Here is a 17,530-nt window from a genome sequence, read left to right as displayed (position 1 = left end):
TGGATCCCCCAGCCCTGTAAATGAGACCAGCCACGCTGTCTACAGTTGAAGAGCCGCATATTAATATGCAAGTTATGTACAACGACATAGTAAACATCAGCATTTTGACCTACATTTCAGAGCTGGTGTTCCCTTAGCACCAATCATGAGTGATACTTGCATTCAATAACTATTCAAAGGTAAACACAGAAACAAAAAAAGCAATTTATGACCTTGAAGGACATATGCACCCAAAACTGGAGGTTCAGTAGAGGAGAAGATGTATCTGCCAACAGGTTTCAGACAAACGTATGTGGGTAATACTGCTTAGAGTGAATCATTAAGGACAAAATTGAGTTTTGGGCAGCTGCATGGAACGAGCAGCCCCTGAATGTCTCTGCTTTACCTTATTAGCATCACTTTATTTCTCTTTACAAAACATACAGAGGTGAGTAAGGGCCATTACATTCTTAATTTTCTGAAAATGAAGTGCCATTAATATTTTGGACAACTTTGGACGCTAAGTGGGGCCAAATACCCTGTGTGTGGGAAGTTCAGTTAATGTACCTGTTGAAAAATGTGAAGTTGCACATATCTGAATTAACTTTGGGTTGTTTCAAACAAGCTGGATTTTCCTTGTTTGTTTGTTTCCTGTGACTATTCTCTATGTGGAACATTTTAAACCATGCCAGGACTGGTACTTTCAAATAGGTCTTGATTTCATGAACACAGCTAATGTAATCAGCAAAATCTGGATTTTTTCCAATGTAGTCCCTTTATTCCTGCAGGAGTCAGTGATAGCTGTGATACCTCTTTAAGCTTCCACTGAAGTCAATGACAAAAATCAGCTTTGCAATCAGCATCAGCTTTGAAGGGTGGAAGTTCTGCTTCTTAATGGAACTGAATGTTACCGGGGTTTTGTTTCTTTGTTTTGTTTTTTTTTAATATGCATCATTCATGACAGATTTAAAGCAAAATCTGGGTTCTACATTAGTGTCTAACTCTTTTTAACAAAAGCTTTGAGAGTTTGATATCTGAACTTGGATTTACGTCCAAATCAGAAACTAACCTTCTTCCATTTCCAAATCAAGTTCAACAGATATTATAGGAATCACAGAATCACAGAATCGTATAAGTTGGAAAAGACCTTTAAGATCATCGAGTCCAACTGTAAACCTAACACTACCAAGACCACCACTACACCATGTCCCTAAGCACCTCATCCAAACGTCTTTTTAAATACCTCCAGGGATGGCGACTCAACCACTTCCCTGGGCAGCCTCTTCCAATGCTTGATAACGCTTTCAGTGAAGTAAAATTTCCTAATATCCAGTCTAAACCTCCCCTGGCACAATGTGAGGCCATTTTCTCTTGTCCTATCACTTGTTACCTGGGAGAAGAGACCGACCCCCACCTCTCTACAACCTCCTTTCAGGTAGTTGTAGAGAGTGATAAGGTCTCCCCTCAGCCTCCCTTTCTCCACGCTAAACAACCCCAGTTCCCTCAGCCGCTCCTCATAAGACTTCTGCTCTAGACCCTTCACCAGCTTCGTTGCTCTTCTCTGGACACGCTCCAGCACCTCAATGTCTTTCTTGTAGTGAGGGGCTCAAAACTAAACACAGTATTCGAGGTGCGGCTTCACCAGTGCCGAGTACAGGGGCATGATCACTTCCCTACTCCTGCTGGCCACACTATTTTTGATACAAGCCAGGATGCCATTGGCTTTCTTGGCTACCTGAGCACACTGCTGGCTCATATTCAGCTGGCTGTCAACCAACACCTCCAGGTCCTTCTCTGCCGGGCAGCTTTCCAGCCACTCTTCCCCAAGCCTGTAGCGTTGCATGGGGTTGCTGTGACCCAAGTGCAGAACCTTGCACTTAGCCTTGTTAAACCTCATACAATTGGCCCTGGCTCATCAATCCAGCCTGTCCAGGTCCCTCTGTAGAGCCTTCCTCCCCTCAAGCAGATCAACACTCCCGCACAACTTGGTGTCATCTGCAAACTTACTGAGAGTGCACTCGATCCCTTCATCCAGATCATTGATAAAGATATTAAACAGAACTGGCCCCAACACAGAGCCCTGGGGAACACCACTTGTGACCAGCCACCTGTTGTGACCTGGCTCCTGTTGCCTCAGTATCCCCTAGCTCAACTCTGTTCGACTTCGGCTGTGGCCCAGTGTACCCCGCACATCTCAGAGACACAGGCCGAGTGCCCTCGCTGGCACCCGCTCCCTCTAACCATGGCACATCATCCCTCAGCTTCCCTCAGGCAAGCCTGATATTATCCCCCTCCCCCTTCGAGTCTAGTTTAAAGCTCTGTCGATGGGCCCCACAAGTTCCTGAGCAAGGATTCTCTTTCCCCTTTGAGAAAGATGAATCCCATCAGACGCCAGCAAACCCGGTGCTGTGTAGGCCATCCCGTTGTCAAAGGAGATACACTACAAGTACATTCCTTGAACTATCGACTTGCACAGGATGATTACTTGCATAAAACAGAAGTGAAATAGCCACAGAGTTTGGCTCGAGTTAGATCGTTAACTCCACTGTTAATCCATTGGCTCAGTCAATATATAGGGACAGAAAACATATGTTCAGAGCAGGAGACTGGATGATCCACTTTGCTTCTCAAGTTCTTTCCCTCAAGCCACACGAGAGATACAGAGCAATAACTTCTAAAACTACCCTATAGCACCTAACCTATTCTTTAAGATCTCAGCCTCAGTTCTTACTTGCCTTTTAAGCAACCCAGAAAAATGTCTTCTGGAAGCATCAACATGCAATTGCTTAGAAATGGAAGGTAGATATTAAAGCTAACTGTTGATATGATCTGAAATAAATTCATTTAATTAAATTTATAAATCAAAAACTAATAAGTAATAAATAGGTTAAATAAACAGGTTGCAATAGGGAAATGTAACTTTCTTTTTGCTAAATTTTACTGATGTAATTTAAATTAATTGAGCTGTTATTGAAAACTATTTTTATAGTATATGTAGAAGACTAAAAGTTATTCCAGGCCATGATCCCATGAAACAATCTGCAGAGATGCACTGACTTTCCTGCCCAGCAAAATATGTGTGACATGAGTGGGTAAGTACAGTGTACACTTCCAACAACATGTGTGGCCAGTTCCTTATGTGGTTTCACCTCATACCTATTCAGTGTAGCTTATTAAACTGTTTGAAAATTGGGTTTGGTATTTCTATTTTCCCTCATACCTTTTCTGTGTTTCCAGGTTGCAACAGTAGGCACAGCTTCCTTGTTTTCATAGGTGGTTTTGACAAACTTGCAAAAGGGTTTGTGTCTTCCTGAACAAAACTTTTGATGAATGTCTGTGTTGCTGTATCATTTATCTGCAAGTTTGTTTGTTGTCTGTTGTCCTTTAATTTTTCCATTTCTTTTTATAAGCATAATGCTCTTTGCCATTAAAATCTTCAAGGTGAGTGCTCACGTTTGACTTTTTTCATTCTCTACTATTTCCAAGATGCATCCAAATCTTATCACTTCTTCTTGTGAAACATTAAAGTCTGCAATCTCTTGTGTAGGTAATGGTGTAAATAATCAGTGCAAGATTACAGCTGTCTCTACCTCGATTATTCTAGCCTTCAAATATCTCTTCCCTGATTATTTTTTTTTCAAAATGCTGACAAAGTGATCTTTCCTATGCATAAATCTGATGGTATCTTTTAAGCACACATCCTGAAGCTTCAGACATTGGTCTCTCTCTAATCACTCTTCCCTGCTCTATACCACTTTTTCTGATGATCCAAACAATTAAAAACATTACTTTTAGGAAGTCATCAGGAAATTATCTGGGGTGAGGGAAACTAATGATGAGTAAGACTTCAGTTCAAGAGTATTAAATGCATAACAATGCATAGAGCACTTTTGGTACCTAGTGTTTACATTAAGGCATGTGATTGGGTATTAACCTGAGTCAGAGCCCAAATAAATGTAATTTTAACTTATCTCTGTCTAATACAACAGATTAGTGTTTCTAGACCACCAAAAGCATTGTTTGTGCTAAACAAATAACACTAAGCCAGAGTGCCACAAATTTTTACTGTGATGTTTTGCACTTAGAATGTCATCTGTCAAAAGATTGCTCTCAAAGCACTTTACAGACATTAACTAATTAGGCCTAATGACACTTCTCTGCAAGTAGTGAAGTGTAATTAATTCCCTTTTGTGAAAAGGGAATTTAAGGCACAGAGAGATCAAATTATTTTTCCAAGGTCATGAGGTTGTTACAGAAGATGTGGGAATAGAACCCAAATAGTCCAATCCTCCAAGACTGTGCTTTAGGCACAGGAACACAGCTTATCAGCTGTGGGAGGAGGACAGCTCTTCCTTTCCTTTCTTTGTTATTACAGAAGTACAGGAAATTAATTGCTGCACAGACATGCTTTCATTAATTCCACACTAATGGCCTGCAAAGGGTGCCTGTAATAGTCCATTAAGAAGGAAGTTATCTGCCTCCTCCAAGTTCTGTGTGTAAACAGCAGCGAAGAAACTGTGTATTTCCAAGTTATCACTCTACTGAGGACAAAGTATTGCTCATGTTATCCATTTTTATTGATAATGTCATTTACTGTTTATTGTAGAGTTGTGTTTTTAATCCTGCGCATTTGTATTCCTCAGCGTTAAATCTTACAGTGACAAGAAAAAGGCCACAGAATTTCTATTTATGTGTAAGAGATTATCTCAACAACTTTTGTAGGTATGTAAATTCATGCCTTAGAATTTTGCTATAAATTTCAAAGGTTTCTTTTAACATTTTTTTTTAACTTAAGCTTTAAAGTAGGAGTTTTCCTGACCTGCACTGAGCCATCATTGGTTAACAGGAAGAAGAGACAGGTAGCCCCCATCTACAGATAACAGGTAATGAAAAAAAAAGGAAGAATATGAACTAAATGTTCTGGTTTAGAAGCTAGTTTCCCCCTGTTCTCTGCTTAATTCCCCAAGAGTGTCCTCTAAATAAAGTATTTTATAAGTAAAATAAGTATATATGGTCAGTCTTTCAAAGGTGATTAGGTATCTAATGTGTGGGCAGGTACTCCTGAGGTCTTGATATGAGTGAGGGCACCTGAGTCCCATTGGATGGAGAATAAAGACAGGGAATGGGCAGCTTCATAGAGACATTTCCTTTGATTTCACACAAACAATCTTTGCATATCACTTTTTTAACCATTTTTGTGCCTTGAGTTTTTGGCTGGCGGTTTTAACCCATTCTTAGTAAAAATTATATAATGAAGCAGAAAAAAAGGAGAGCTGCTGAGCAGGAACCCCTCTGTCTGTCTGTCTCTGTAGCTGCTCTACTCAAAGGTTAAGAAAATGGGAACTTGATCTTTGAGGCTTTACTGATGGAAAGTGATTGACTGTACGTCTTTTTTTACTCACTTTTTAGTGTATTTCCAATGTTAACTGTCTTGCTGGGTGGAATTTTCTTGTAGTTCATGCAAAAAGGTAACCAGTGTTATCACTGGAAGCTATAGCTGGACTTGCTGAGGGAGGATCTGCAGGAATCTTTGTGTTAAAACAGACAAACAGCCTCTTTTCCACTCTCCTGGGCAACCTGGTAGGAATATGCACCTCACTTTGTACTGATAAATCACTGATCAAAAAGTATAGCAGTGAACAAAGAGACCAACACTAGGGGAGTGCCAAAAGTAAGGTAAAGAATTAAATCAATACACTGCAGAAATATGAACTTTTCTTTTTAAATAGCCACACATTTTTTGTTTTATTCATTATGATGAATTTAGCAGTTGAACCAGGAAACAAACAGTATATGAACCAAAAGGCAGTTTATAAAAGGTTCCCCATCTGGATAGAAAATTCTTCTTTTTTTTCTCTAAAATAAGAATTTATTTTATGAGTTTATAAATTGCAGCTTTTAAACTCTTCATTGAGAAATCGACTATAACCTAACTGCAGTTCTTTTAAAGACTACAAAGAAATGTTTCACTTTAAATGGATACCATTGACTTTCCCCCGCACTGACTTCTTTTCTGACAATTATTTTCCACTGATGTTGTAACTATTAGCAGTGTGGCAGCACTTGGAACTTGAGATCAAGGTATGTTACATTTGCTGCTGCTGCTGTAAAGCTTTGCTGTCCTCAGTTTGAACCTAGGTGAGTGAAAATGGCTGTTTCAGAAAAACAGAGATACAATCTGCAGGGTTCCAGATATCCAGCAAGGCTATTACAGCCTAATATTTTAGTATCTAATTCCAAGGGCATCCAGCAACAGGCAGGGCTCAGAATGATTCCCAGCTGGCAGCGCTTCTAAAAGAAACCAGACGTTGTCTTAACTTGGTTCCAAGTTTGCAGATGCAAAATGTGTACTGATGGCCATGTAGCTTCTTAAAACAGAGCATTTAAATAATGATCATTTAGCATGTACCTTAAGGTTATGATGCTAACTCCTTCCTCTCTTCTTGCACCAAAGCTGTCAAATCCTAATCCAGATAACGATGTGTTTGCCTATCTTTTCACATGGCCTGGGTGTCGCAAAACATCGATGACTTCTTTGTCTAGTCATGTTATGTTTTCAATTTCTCCCAAGTACGTCCCATTCTCACCTTAGTTTCTCAGCTTGGACCTTGATCCTGCAGCTGGACGCTCCCCTCATCCCCAATAAGCATTAATATACAAGAGAGCACCACTGCAGGTCCTCTCCCCTCTGCTCCTGTCCTCCCAGACTCCCTGCACGATCAGAGCTCTCCTAGCTGAGGCTGGCAACCCTACTCCCTTGGTTACTGCTGAGGCTGTAACCTTCAATGGGACGAACCGTGGTGCTCCACTGGTGCGTATGCAGCAGCTCCTTCACCAGTCCCACCCAGCACAAAGCAGGACAGCCTGGCTATTTGGAGCCAAGAAAGAGGGGGGAAAGTATTTTGCTGATCGTTCACAAGATCTAGGAGGGACTCTAAGGACCTGAGGGAAAAATTCCCTTCTGCTGTTCCCTCAGGGTAGTCATCCCTCTGCTATACAGAGATCCTCATGTACAAGAAAAAACTCTTGCACATGGAATAGGAAACCACAGCCTCCAGTCCAGCAGTCGTATCCATCTGCCAGATTTCTGCCCCCAGACATTTCAGTGCAGGACTAAAATCCTTCATCTTTGGAAAATGATTTTTTTTTCATTAGGCATGTACTAGTCCACCACATATTCCAGACTGCCTGAACAGTTTGTGTAAAATCTGTAGAGACCAATGAGTTAAATATCAGCTCAGAAATTAACAACCTGAAAGCAGAGGCTTAAAATGGACACAATTCGTCAGCAGTCTCTTCACTTCCTCTCACTAATAATATGATTGCATTGTAGTACTCATAGCATAAACTCCTGCAATGACATTACCGGAATCGCTGTAGAGGCATAATATATCCTAAGGTATATTTATTATAATACTAAAATTTCTGATACCCATAAATTTGTCTGTCAAAGTTTTCATGATGAACCTATTTTTCTCCTAGTATATGAGAGAAAGCTAGTAATTTGCTGGTTTATGTTTGTGTTTCCATATCTCAGAAACAGATTAAAATTCACTCCAATACTGTAGGATTTGAATTAATGCTTGAGCCCTTAATTTACCTTTCCCATGTGTAAAATAGGAATATTTATCTATGATACATTTAATACCCATCTTTCAAAAATGCTGCTATAAAAATATAAAACAATTTGGAAAAAGAAAGCATAAGAGCCTCCAAACTGTATTTCGATTATAAGATTATGCCAAAACACATAATATCGTATCACTAACAGAGCTGCACTAAAAAAAAAAATCAGATTAACTGCAAAACCAGATAAAAAATGACTTCATTGGCCCATATTGCTGTGTCTAAATTGGATGGCATTCAGAAATTATGCTTGCTAAATGATTGAATAATACAAAAAACTTCTTTGTTGGTAGAGAACTATATTTAAATCAATCTTCTAGAAAACCAGACACCACACCAAAATGGTAATGAATATTAAAGAAAAGGTTAAAATTAAACACTTTAAATAACTGATATTTCTGTGTGTACATGGGATACACCTCATCTGGCTTCAGCTTACTCAAAGTTAGTCTGAGTCACTATTAACTCTGGTACCACCAGATTGCCATTTACCTCCCTCTTTTTAGACAAGTACCTTAGGGTAGGCTGAGCTGCCTCTGAGACTCATGAAGAGGGAACCTGGCAAACTAGTTTAGAGTAGTTTATACCCATGCTTAAAGTGGATAGAATAAAGGGAGATTAATTGCATCTAAAGGCCTGTACATGTAATACTGATGGGAGTTTTGTCAGTATCTTCCAGGGGGACCTGACCATCGCAGTGTGGTATGATCAAATCAGTGAACTTGTGAGAAAGGAGACTGGTCTAAATTTGAGATATGTTTTTCATTATGTGGCAAAATTCCTCCAGTTCTCAAAGTGACAACTGCTGCCAGGAGTGATTTTCAGTTTTCAAATTATATCTGGCAACATCTTTGCCCAGATTTCAGCTAATTATACTGTGGATGTTTAAAGGTAGTTTTTAATTCCATAATGGACCCACCACAAGTCCTTTTTTGTTATGAAAAGTGCTGAATATAGACCACATGCCACTTTTCCAGAGAGATGAGTGTAGGAAAGACTATAGGTGTCGCAAAGCATCTTAGTTTTACCCAAAGTAATAACTAGCCAAATTCAATTTATCTGCATTAAGATTTGTTTCAGAAGTGCTAATAAATTTAGAGGGAACAACTTTGTAAGGAAAGCACGCACCCAGGTACACCCATATGCATAACATACAGCTATACATACTCCTTAGAAAGGGTGCATTAAGCTACACAAACACACTCAAAACACAGTTTACTTTTCTGGATGAGTAGCTGGACAAGCTGGACAAGATGTCCTCAAGTAGTAGCGTTTCATGAAGGAGATTATATGCTTCCACCTTTAACTCACCTTGCATAGCAAAACCATCCGGAGATACCACCATCTTATCTTTTGTTCAACAGTTCTGTCTCAAGGCCAGTTCTTAGCCTCTGCCCTCTGTCCCCATCAGGTGCCTTATCCATAGTCCAATTGCTTTCTCAGTTCCTTGCTGCTTCTGTGTTCTCATTGTTATGCCTATACCAGTTTTACCCAGCTCTCAAAGTTGCATTTCTTCAAGGACTGTTAACCTGTTTTCAGGGTGTGCCCATATTTCCATTTTCCTGTGCTGGTTTTTGGAGGTTATGCTCCACAGGAGAGCAGAGAACACCCAGTTCCAGGCTCCTATTCACACAATCAGCTCTTGCAAACTCAGCCTGAAGGTCCTAACCAGTCACGGTCCCGACACCCTGCTAAAGTAGGGGCTGTGAGTAGCAATAGCTACTATTACTGGACCATGGGGCAGCAAGAGCACTTTTCTTCTCTTAGTCCTACAAAGCCTCTCTACAACACAACCTGCATCAAGAGAAGGGGAATGAGAAAGCATACAGCTAAGGAGAGCTATTTGGCCATGGCTCTACTGCTTTTTTTAGTCCTTGCTTCTCTCAGAAATCTACACTATGTTCGTACACAATGGAGAGAATGTCTTTGTTTACATTATTGCCACATCAGATTGACGGATATCTATTTGCCCCTTTTCATGTAATCTGAATGTGGGGGTCCCTGAGCCTCTTGCTGTCACTATTGGCCTTCACAGAGCCTGTGCTGGGTCCTGGTGCTCTCTATGAACCGTCCCACCCTGCTATCCCAGTAAGACTTCCTTCAAACAGACCTGTAGGGAGCCAGTGCTGTTTCAGAAACCTGGAAGTTTCTGTAAAAGAGCTCAGTAATTTAATTACAGTTATCTGAGGCAGTTCCTGAGCCAGGGCTTCATTTTCTCACACAATAAGGGGTGGAGAAAGTTTTCAGAGTGGAAGTCATGAACCTCTCCCTTTCACTATCAGGGTCTGAGAGATGCCCAGTAGCCTCTGTGACTCACTCTAATATTATAAATCAGTGGGCTGTCATGATATTTTCAGATGCCTGCTGTCAGTAACAGAGGAGAAATCTGTATCCTGCCTGCAAGCCAGGAAAATAATTCAGGAAATGAATGCCGCATTTGTGGAGAGTAGAAAATGTTGCAGAGTCAAAATTTTCATTTCCAGCAAATCTTCAGTTAACAGTTATATATTAGGAATTAGCATGCACATCCAAGCTATTCACACAATTTTTTATGTTTTCAGTGCTGGTGCACCAAAATCAGTCTGGTTCCTCTTTCCAGCTCTGAGCCTGTTACAGAGAACATGCAATTCCCTTAGGCAGCTATGGGGAACCAAAGACACTTCCTTCATGTTAAGGTGCTCATTAAAAAAGAATACCCTAGGAATAAATGGATGCCATCAGAGTTGGGAGCTTCCTATAGGGGAACCTTATTATAATTACACTGTATGTACCTAAACTTACAAAAAATACATGTATAGACAGGCATAGACAGGAGAATTCTTTGAGCAGACCTTCAGAGAGTCAATGGACTACCTCCCAAATTACACATTTAGGACTCCTGGGCAATCCAGAATGCAGAAAATGTACTAATTTTTCTTCCTTATCTGGTAGAAATGCATATCAGAACACAAAAATATAATTTCAGTCCCTTCATTTGCATAATGTGGTCATTTGGAAATAGTTTCTTTCATTCATCTGTAATCTTTGTAGAGGAGGTTATGAAGTGTAATTTGGAACACTAAATCAATCTAGAATTTATAACTATATCAAAATTAAAATCTCCTGCTGTGTATGGAGAAGCAGAACCTTAAATTCACAGACATTTTAAACCATAAAGCCCTTACAAGTGTGCACAGGATCTGGTCAGCAAAATCCTCCTGCAAATTCCTGAGCAAAGTCCATGGAAAAGAAGATCCGAGATTTTCCATATATTCTCTCTGACAAGAACTCTGTTGCAGTTCTAGACTCAGTAACAAGACATAGAATATGGATTTTCTATTCCCATCAGAATTAGTAGGATAAAATGTCCCTTGACTCCCAGGTTCCATGCAGTGGTCTCCCTCATCTGGAGCTTGGGAAAAGCAACCCTACCACATCCACTGAAACTCAGTGGGAGTTTTGACCCTAACATCACTGTTAAATATATCGTGTTTACTGCCACTGATTCATTTCATGGCCTAAGCTAAGTCATGAAGTCTGAAAACCTTTTAAGCCAAACGTGTGCAAACGTGTTTGTATCCTTAGCATATATAGTTGTAAGCAAACATACGTAACAGCAAATCAAGTGTTTATGTAGAGATGACTCATCGTATACCTGAAGGGCTAACATGTGGGTTCGAATTTTGTATTTAATCTTAAAAAGTCTTCTGTGTAACTATTACCATTAATAGTCATTATTAACATTAGTAGGGGGTCTCTCCAGCTACATGGAACTAAATTTACTGCTTCTGACAGAGCAGAGAGAAGCATCTAGTATAGTCAGTGTTTCTGGGAACTACATTGCTACTTCTGAGCAGGGTTTTGCTTTGTTTTGTTTTGCTTTGCTTCATATCTTTACCCCCTGCTGCATCCTGTAGTTTGGTTTTTTTTACTCTTTCCTTCTTTTTAGTTTAATTAAGTGAATTGAAGTGAACAAACAAAGCCTCAGACACTTGTAAATTCCCAGCTACCACAATACTGAGCATTCCACGCCCGTGGAAATGCCTTTTTGCATCTTTAATTTGCAGGCTGTGTGTATAGGAGTGTACGCGGGGTCTGTCCCACAGGATTATTAGACAGATGAAATGTGATGCAATGATAGTGGAATAAATAGAACAACAAAGCAATGAAAGAACAGCCAGAGAGAGCAGATTATTTGGGAATATTATATGCCATGTAGCAAGGAACACTATTCTGATCCCTTCTGAGTTGACAGAAGTTCTGGGAGGAAAAAAAGGTGTTTGTATACATTTGACACCTGAATTTTCAATGCACCAGGAAAATGATTAAGATAAATAAATGTCCAATTAGTGATTAGTCATTTTCAGTGTTTTTTTCAACAGTCATCATTGTGCTAACAAAATCCAAACCGGTCTTTTACTATCAAGTAAGATAATGGACATCCCTGGATATTATATGTTCATTTTAATGGTGACCAAACAAAGGAATTTATTTTAATCTTCCATATATGGATCAGAAAACACAAAAAAATTATAATTCAGTCATTAATTATGCAAAGGACTCTTAGTATGACAATGGTTAGAGGAAACAAGAAGGTGGAGGGCTGTTCAATAGACTAAGGGTCAACAAAGTCATATATTTGTGCTGACAAGGAACATTTCAAGCAATATCTGCACAAGCAGACAATCCAGTAAGATGCAAGCTTAAAAGTCATGATTGTTGTGTAGGTCTGTCCCTAGAAATTGACAGCACTGACCTGGGACCTTGCATGCTCCTCTGTCCACTGCTCAGGCTGTAGCGTTCACAGGGAGTGGCTTCAGGGCCATGCATATTTTGAAATGTTCAGTAAGTAATGTCAGAGACTTGAGACATAGGTCTCCAAAATAGGTCAGAATGTGACTGGCTTGAAAATAAAGGGGCTACATTAATCAAGGAATACTTACTAGCCCCAGACAGCTCCTGTCTTGTAAATTGGTTAGGAAAGATAAACTGAAAAAGAGGCCTGGTAAAACAAAATAAAACTGGTCTCATACATATCTCTATAACACTACTGATTTTAACAAAGGACAGGAATTTGTCTTGAAGAACTGAAACTCTAGAACTGAAGAGTTTGGCAGTCTGAAAGAGGAAAACAAAAGGTGATAAGTGATGATTATTGGTAAAATGTAGATATAACATTTGTGATGGAACAACAGAGGTTCTTTGAAGAAAAACTAAGGACAACTGAAAGGTGAGAAGCTGGTGAAAGCAGCCTGTGAAGCAGACAATCTCCAGCATAGTAGATAAGAGATGGCCATAAGAGCATCAACAATTTCAGTTCACATTGTACTTTCTCAGACTGCAACATCTCAAGGTGACCTATGCAACAGCTTGAACTCTGGTGATGGGGAGCCAATTTTGACTTCGGACTTAATTATAGCATTTACATTAATTATTATTCAATGACAAAGAAAAGAAGAGTTGTTGCAAGAAAATGTTATAAGGTAAGAGTTTCGTTTGGGCTTTTTTAAACAGCTTTTTATTCGGTCAAAACAGAGATTATTGTGTATCTATCTTAAAGAATGCCTTTAAAGCAATATATAAATTTGAAAGAAAAGTAGCTAAAATTTACTGTCTATACTATTATTACGTTTGATAGATTCAAGAGAAAATGCTAGGACTGAGGAGGTAAAACAAAGATTTTGCTCTTAGAAAGCACTCTGAGAAACAGGTAATAGGATGTGGACATGAACAGCAATGAATCATCTTAACCTGCCATGGAAGTGTCGTGCCACATGAGGCCCCATTTCAACTCAAATGGCTTGAAAGGTGATTGCTGGTTCCTCAGCAGAAAGAGAGCAATTTTGGAACAATAAAGCTTGCAAAAACCTGAAGGCCAAAAATGTATTTTCATGCCTGACATAACAAAACCTTTATTTAGTATCTGTTGTCTGACCTGCCCTACTCCTGCAGACAGCAACACAATAATATTGTGGAAGACCCAACAGGAATTAAAAGACATATGTATATGAGAGAAAATTAAAACATCTAGAGTCTTATAATTTTGATGCCATTTACTAGTACTTCAGTAAACTCTTATTAGGCACTATGAACCTGTTTACTGATATCTGAGGTCTGGCTCTGAGACCATTATCGTCCTTTCAAAATTTTATGTGGGTTTCAACACCCACTGAAAACCATAAGCAACCTTGTTTTTCACTTGGATCTTTTGACATTGTCTTCTCACCCTCAGTTATAACAACTTTGAGCTGTTACATTTTGGAAAATAAGATATTTTAATCATATCTCCTCAGAATTCCTACTGACAATCTCTTCCTCACATTTATTAACACTTATTTCAAGATCAGTCAGTTCTGCATCTGTTTGGTTTCTAAGACAATATACAGTGCATCCACTCATTAAATCCCAGGAGTCATATCCTTATTTAGAAGCTGATACTACCAATGCAGAGATCCTATTGTGAGACCTTTATTTCTTCCAAGATTGGTTATGGTATTTTTTATTACATAGATTTCCTAAAGCTGCCTGGCTCAATTTATAGTCCCTGATGTTTCCACTCTTCTTGTCCTTAAAGCTGCAACATGCTCCTACCTTGCTAGGGATTTCCGTTTTATGAAGAGAATGCTCTGGTGATATGCAAGCACTTGAAAACCATACTATCTTTCCAAGGTTTCCACGCTAGTTTCCAATCTTTCACTGTTTTCCAGCTCCTAGTCTGGCTCCTTGTCCCCATATACCATTCTGCCTCGGGGCACTACCTTCCTTCGTTTCACTCAAGTGTGGAAAATACTTTCTGATAAGTCACCAGGTTCATAACACCACACTATTAACACTTCAACCCTAAAGACTCCCCTGAATACATCAGCCTTGATGCTGATACTGTGAAGGTCTAGCAAATACTGCTTGGAGACTCCAGACCCAGTCTGAAATGTGACCTGGTGCCTTTGACTAGGTCTACCTCAGAAAGGAGTCTGGTCCAACAGAAGCAGATTTGTTTGGAAAGACAGCTGCATTGAGGACCGGTTTGGGGGGAATTGAGAGGCCTGTCTCCAGTGGGAAGATACACTTGGAAATGGCTGGATTGTTTTCAGCTGGCAACTGTTTTGGTCGCTGATAATCACTCATAGCAAACTCTTATCCCTGGAAACTCTTCAAAACAGTGCTGTAAGGAAATCTTCCTGGTTGTCCCTGTTGCCAGGTGTGTTCTCTGAGAGATTTCCACCTCTGCAGATCTTGTCATGTTTTTCTTGGCTTTTACTAGGTGGAAAAGTGTCAGCAGAATTTTTTTTTCTTTGAAAGGTGCCACATAGGTCATTAAGCTGGTGCCGAAAGAGCCGCTGGCCACCAGGCTTTGTGGCACACACAGCCAGGTATTTCTGTCCTTGTGGAACAAAACATGCAAGTATTCCAGCTTCGCTCTGTAGAGAGGAGACAGGGCTTCAGACTGCTTTCCGTGAACCTGTTGCTGGTGGTTGTGTCAGAGTTGTTGCTTTGTGTGTTTAGTTTTTAATAGCAAATAGCACAAATGCTGCACTTCTGCAAGGCTATGAGTTGGCTTCATAAATTGCAAAGACTGGGAGGACACTCCCTGAGCATCCGGAAGCAGGAAGACCAGCTCCCCCCATGGAGTCACTTATGTCAAAAGGAACTTGCGAACGGGAAATACACTGTGAAGGTGACATGCCTGGATAGGCAGATGTGCTCGTTTACTCTTTCATTTGCACTTCGTGTTCCAGCCCTGCCATGTTTATCACCCGCTTTTCTCCATGTCTAAACTGGTCTAAGGTTTCAGAGCAGAAACGTCTACTCCACTGTTCTCTAATATGCAAATCAGAGCATGTTTACTTCGGCATTTTCTAACACGGGATAATTTCTGCCTTAGCTCAGCTGAGGCTAGTACTTATCAGATTAATTTCTGAATTATAGATGTAGCCAACATAATATCCATGCAATTATACCAGAAATTAATTTGGCCTATTATATTTAAATATTTATGTGAACAGTCTCCATCCCCTTCATTTAAATATTTCCTTCTCTCACTTAGATATACAAGATCTGAGGCTGAAAACAGCCTGATTGTCATTGTACTGGATTAGAGTATCAATTACACTTAGGCCCCCACAGAGAGGAAATCAGCCAGTGTAGGGGGTTCCTTTTCCAAATTAGATTTCTTGGAATATAGAAAATGGAAAAATACATGAAAATCCATTATTTCAAACATCTGCCTGCATTAGAAAGCCTCCACCAAAATCAGAGGATGTGTCATAACTAAATGGCTTGAAAATAATTCTTGAGAGCAGAAATTTTATATTCAGTCATGCATAGCAGCACATAGGAGTTTTTCCCTTCAAAAAGCTTCTTTGCATTGTTATTATACTCCCAAGAAAACAGGATCCGCTATGAATCCAAAACAGAATCAAAACCCCTGAGCATCCAAAGGTTTTGTTTATAGAGATGGAGGTAACTAATCCCTAAATTCCCAGGTTCTGACCCCTGAGGGTTTTTTTTCTGTACTAATGCTTAAGTCACATATCAATAAAATGCTTGCTGGTCACCTGAGTAATGGAACAAAGAGGAGCTTGAGTCATAGAGCTTGCCATTGCTCAGACCCTCCTGAGCACAGGTTTATTCTATGTGAAGAGCACGACCATGACTTTCCTTGTGTACCCTCACCCAACATGCCAGAGGTGGCTGCAGAGAAAGTAGATCAGCAAGCGTTCCTGATATGAATCTAGATTCAGACATGTGAATCAGGAACCAGACGTACATGTTTTGCAGGTAGTGCATGAGACTCTGAATGACACTTAACTAAGTGATAGTCCCACAGTCATAATTCCACAGTGCTCCCTGAGGGAAAAAAACCACTGCATTTCTGTGAATCCCTGTGAAAATCAATATTTCTTCACAAGATCTAGGTCTAAAACCAGAGGTGAAGGAATCAGGAGGAGCCAGGTGAAATGCCATTTAAAAAAATATTTTCTTGAAGTTGCAGTTTACAGTGTGTATGGATGGAGATTAGCTAAACGTTTGGGCAGAACAACACTCAGTCTATTTAAAAGAAGACACAACACTTTTGTGCGTAAGAGGGGATATCATATCACAACTGTGCAACAATGTACTTAGACTAGACATTGAAGTTTATCAAAGAGATATTAATTATAGCAGGAAAAAGGAATCTATTTGTCTGTCATCCTTAGAGAAAAGTGTTAAAATGTATAAAAGTTCAATAAACAGCTTCACATGACATCAACACTGTTTAGCTGAAAACCTTCAGATCTTTCAGTACTGCATAAAAAGACATCAGCTTTTGAAATGTACATACTAAAAGAAATGCAGACAAGATGGTTGTGAATACAGAAAACTATTTGTACACAATCAAGTTAGGTAATGGTGCAAAAAATTGCTCTATAAATCAATCAGCCTTCTATACTTGTTTCATTAAGGGATAATATAACTCTGATATCATTTCACTAAAGTTGGCTAAGCTTCTCATATTTGATTTCCATCCAATTTTTTTAGCAGAACTCAGCATTTTAGAAACAAAGGAAAGAAAAAAATCCAGTGCAGATGTACATTTTCATGATGTTTAATGCAGAACAGCAAGGTTGCAGTACATTAGTCATCATGGCAAGCAGCCTATATGGAATATTAACTAAACTTTGAAGAAAAGCTGTATTTGTTCTAAATGCCTATACTGGTGTTTGCAGAATATTTGAATATTCCAAAGTGAGTGTGAGAGTTATCATTAAGTCAGGGCATTACTGGCTAACCTCTCCCCATAGGCAAACTTGTGCAGCTCTAGATGACCATAATATGTAGCCATACAATTGACCTTCAGTCAATTTTTGCCTCATATTGCCATCTTGATTTGCACAAGTTTATTCTGAAAAGCTGTGTACAGAACGAGAAAGACAGCCATTGATATTTCCTGGTTCATAGCAACACC

This window comes from Ciconia boyciana, chromosome 2 (assembly GCF_034638445.1).
Source record: "Ciconia boyciana chromosome 2, ASM3463844v1, whole genome shotgun sequence".
Taxonomy (NCBI): Eukaryota; Metazoa; Chordata; class Aves; order Ciconiiformes; family Ciconiidae; genus Ciconia; species Ciconia boyciana.
Note: the sequence above shows the minus strand (reverse complement) of the source record.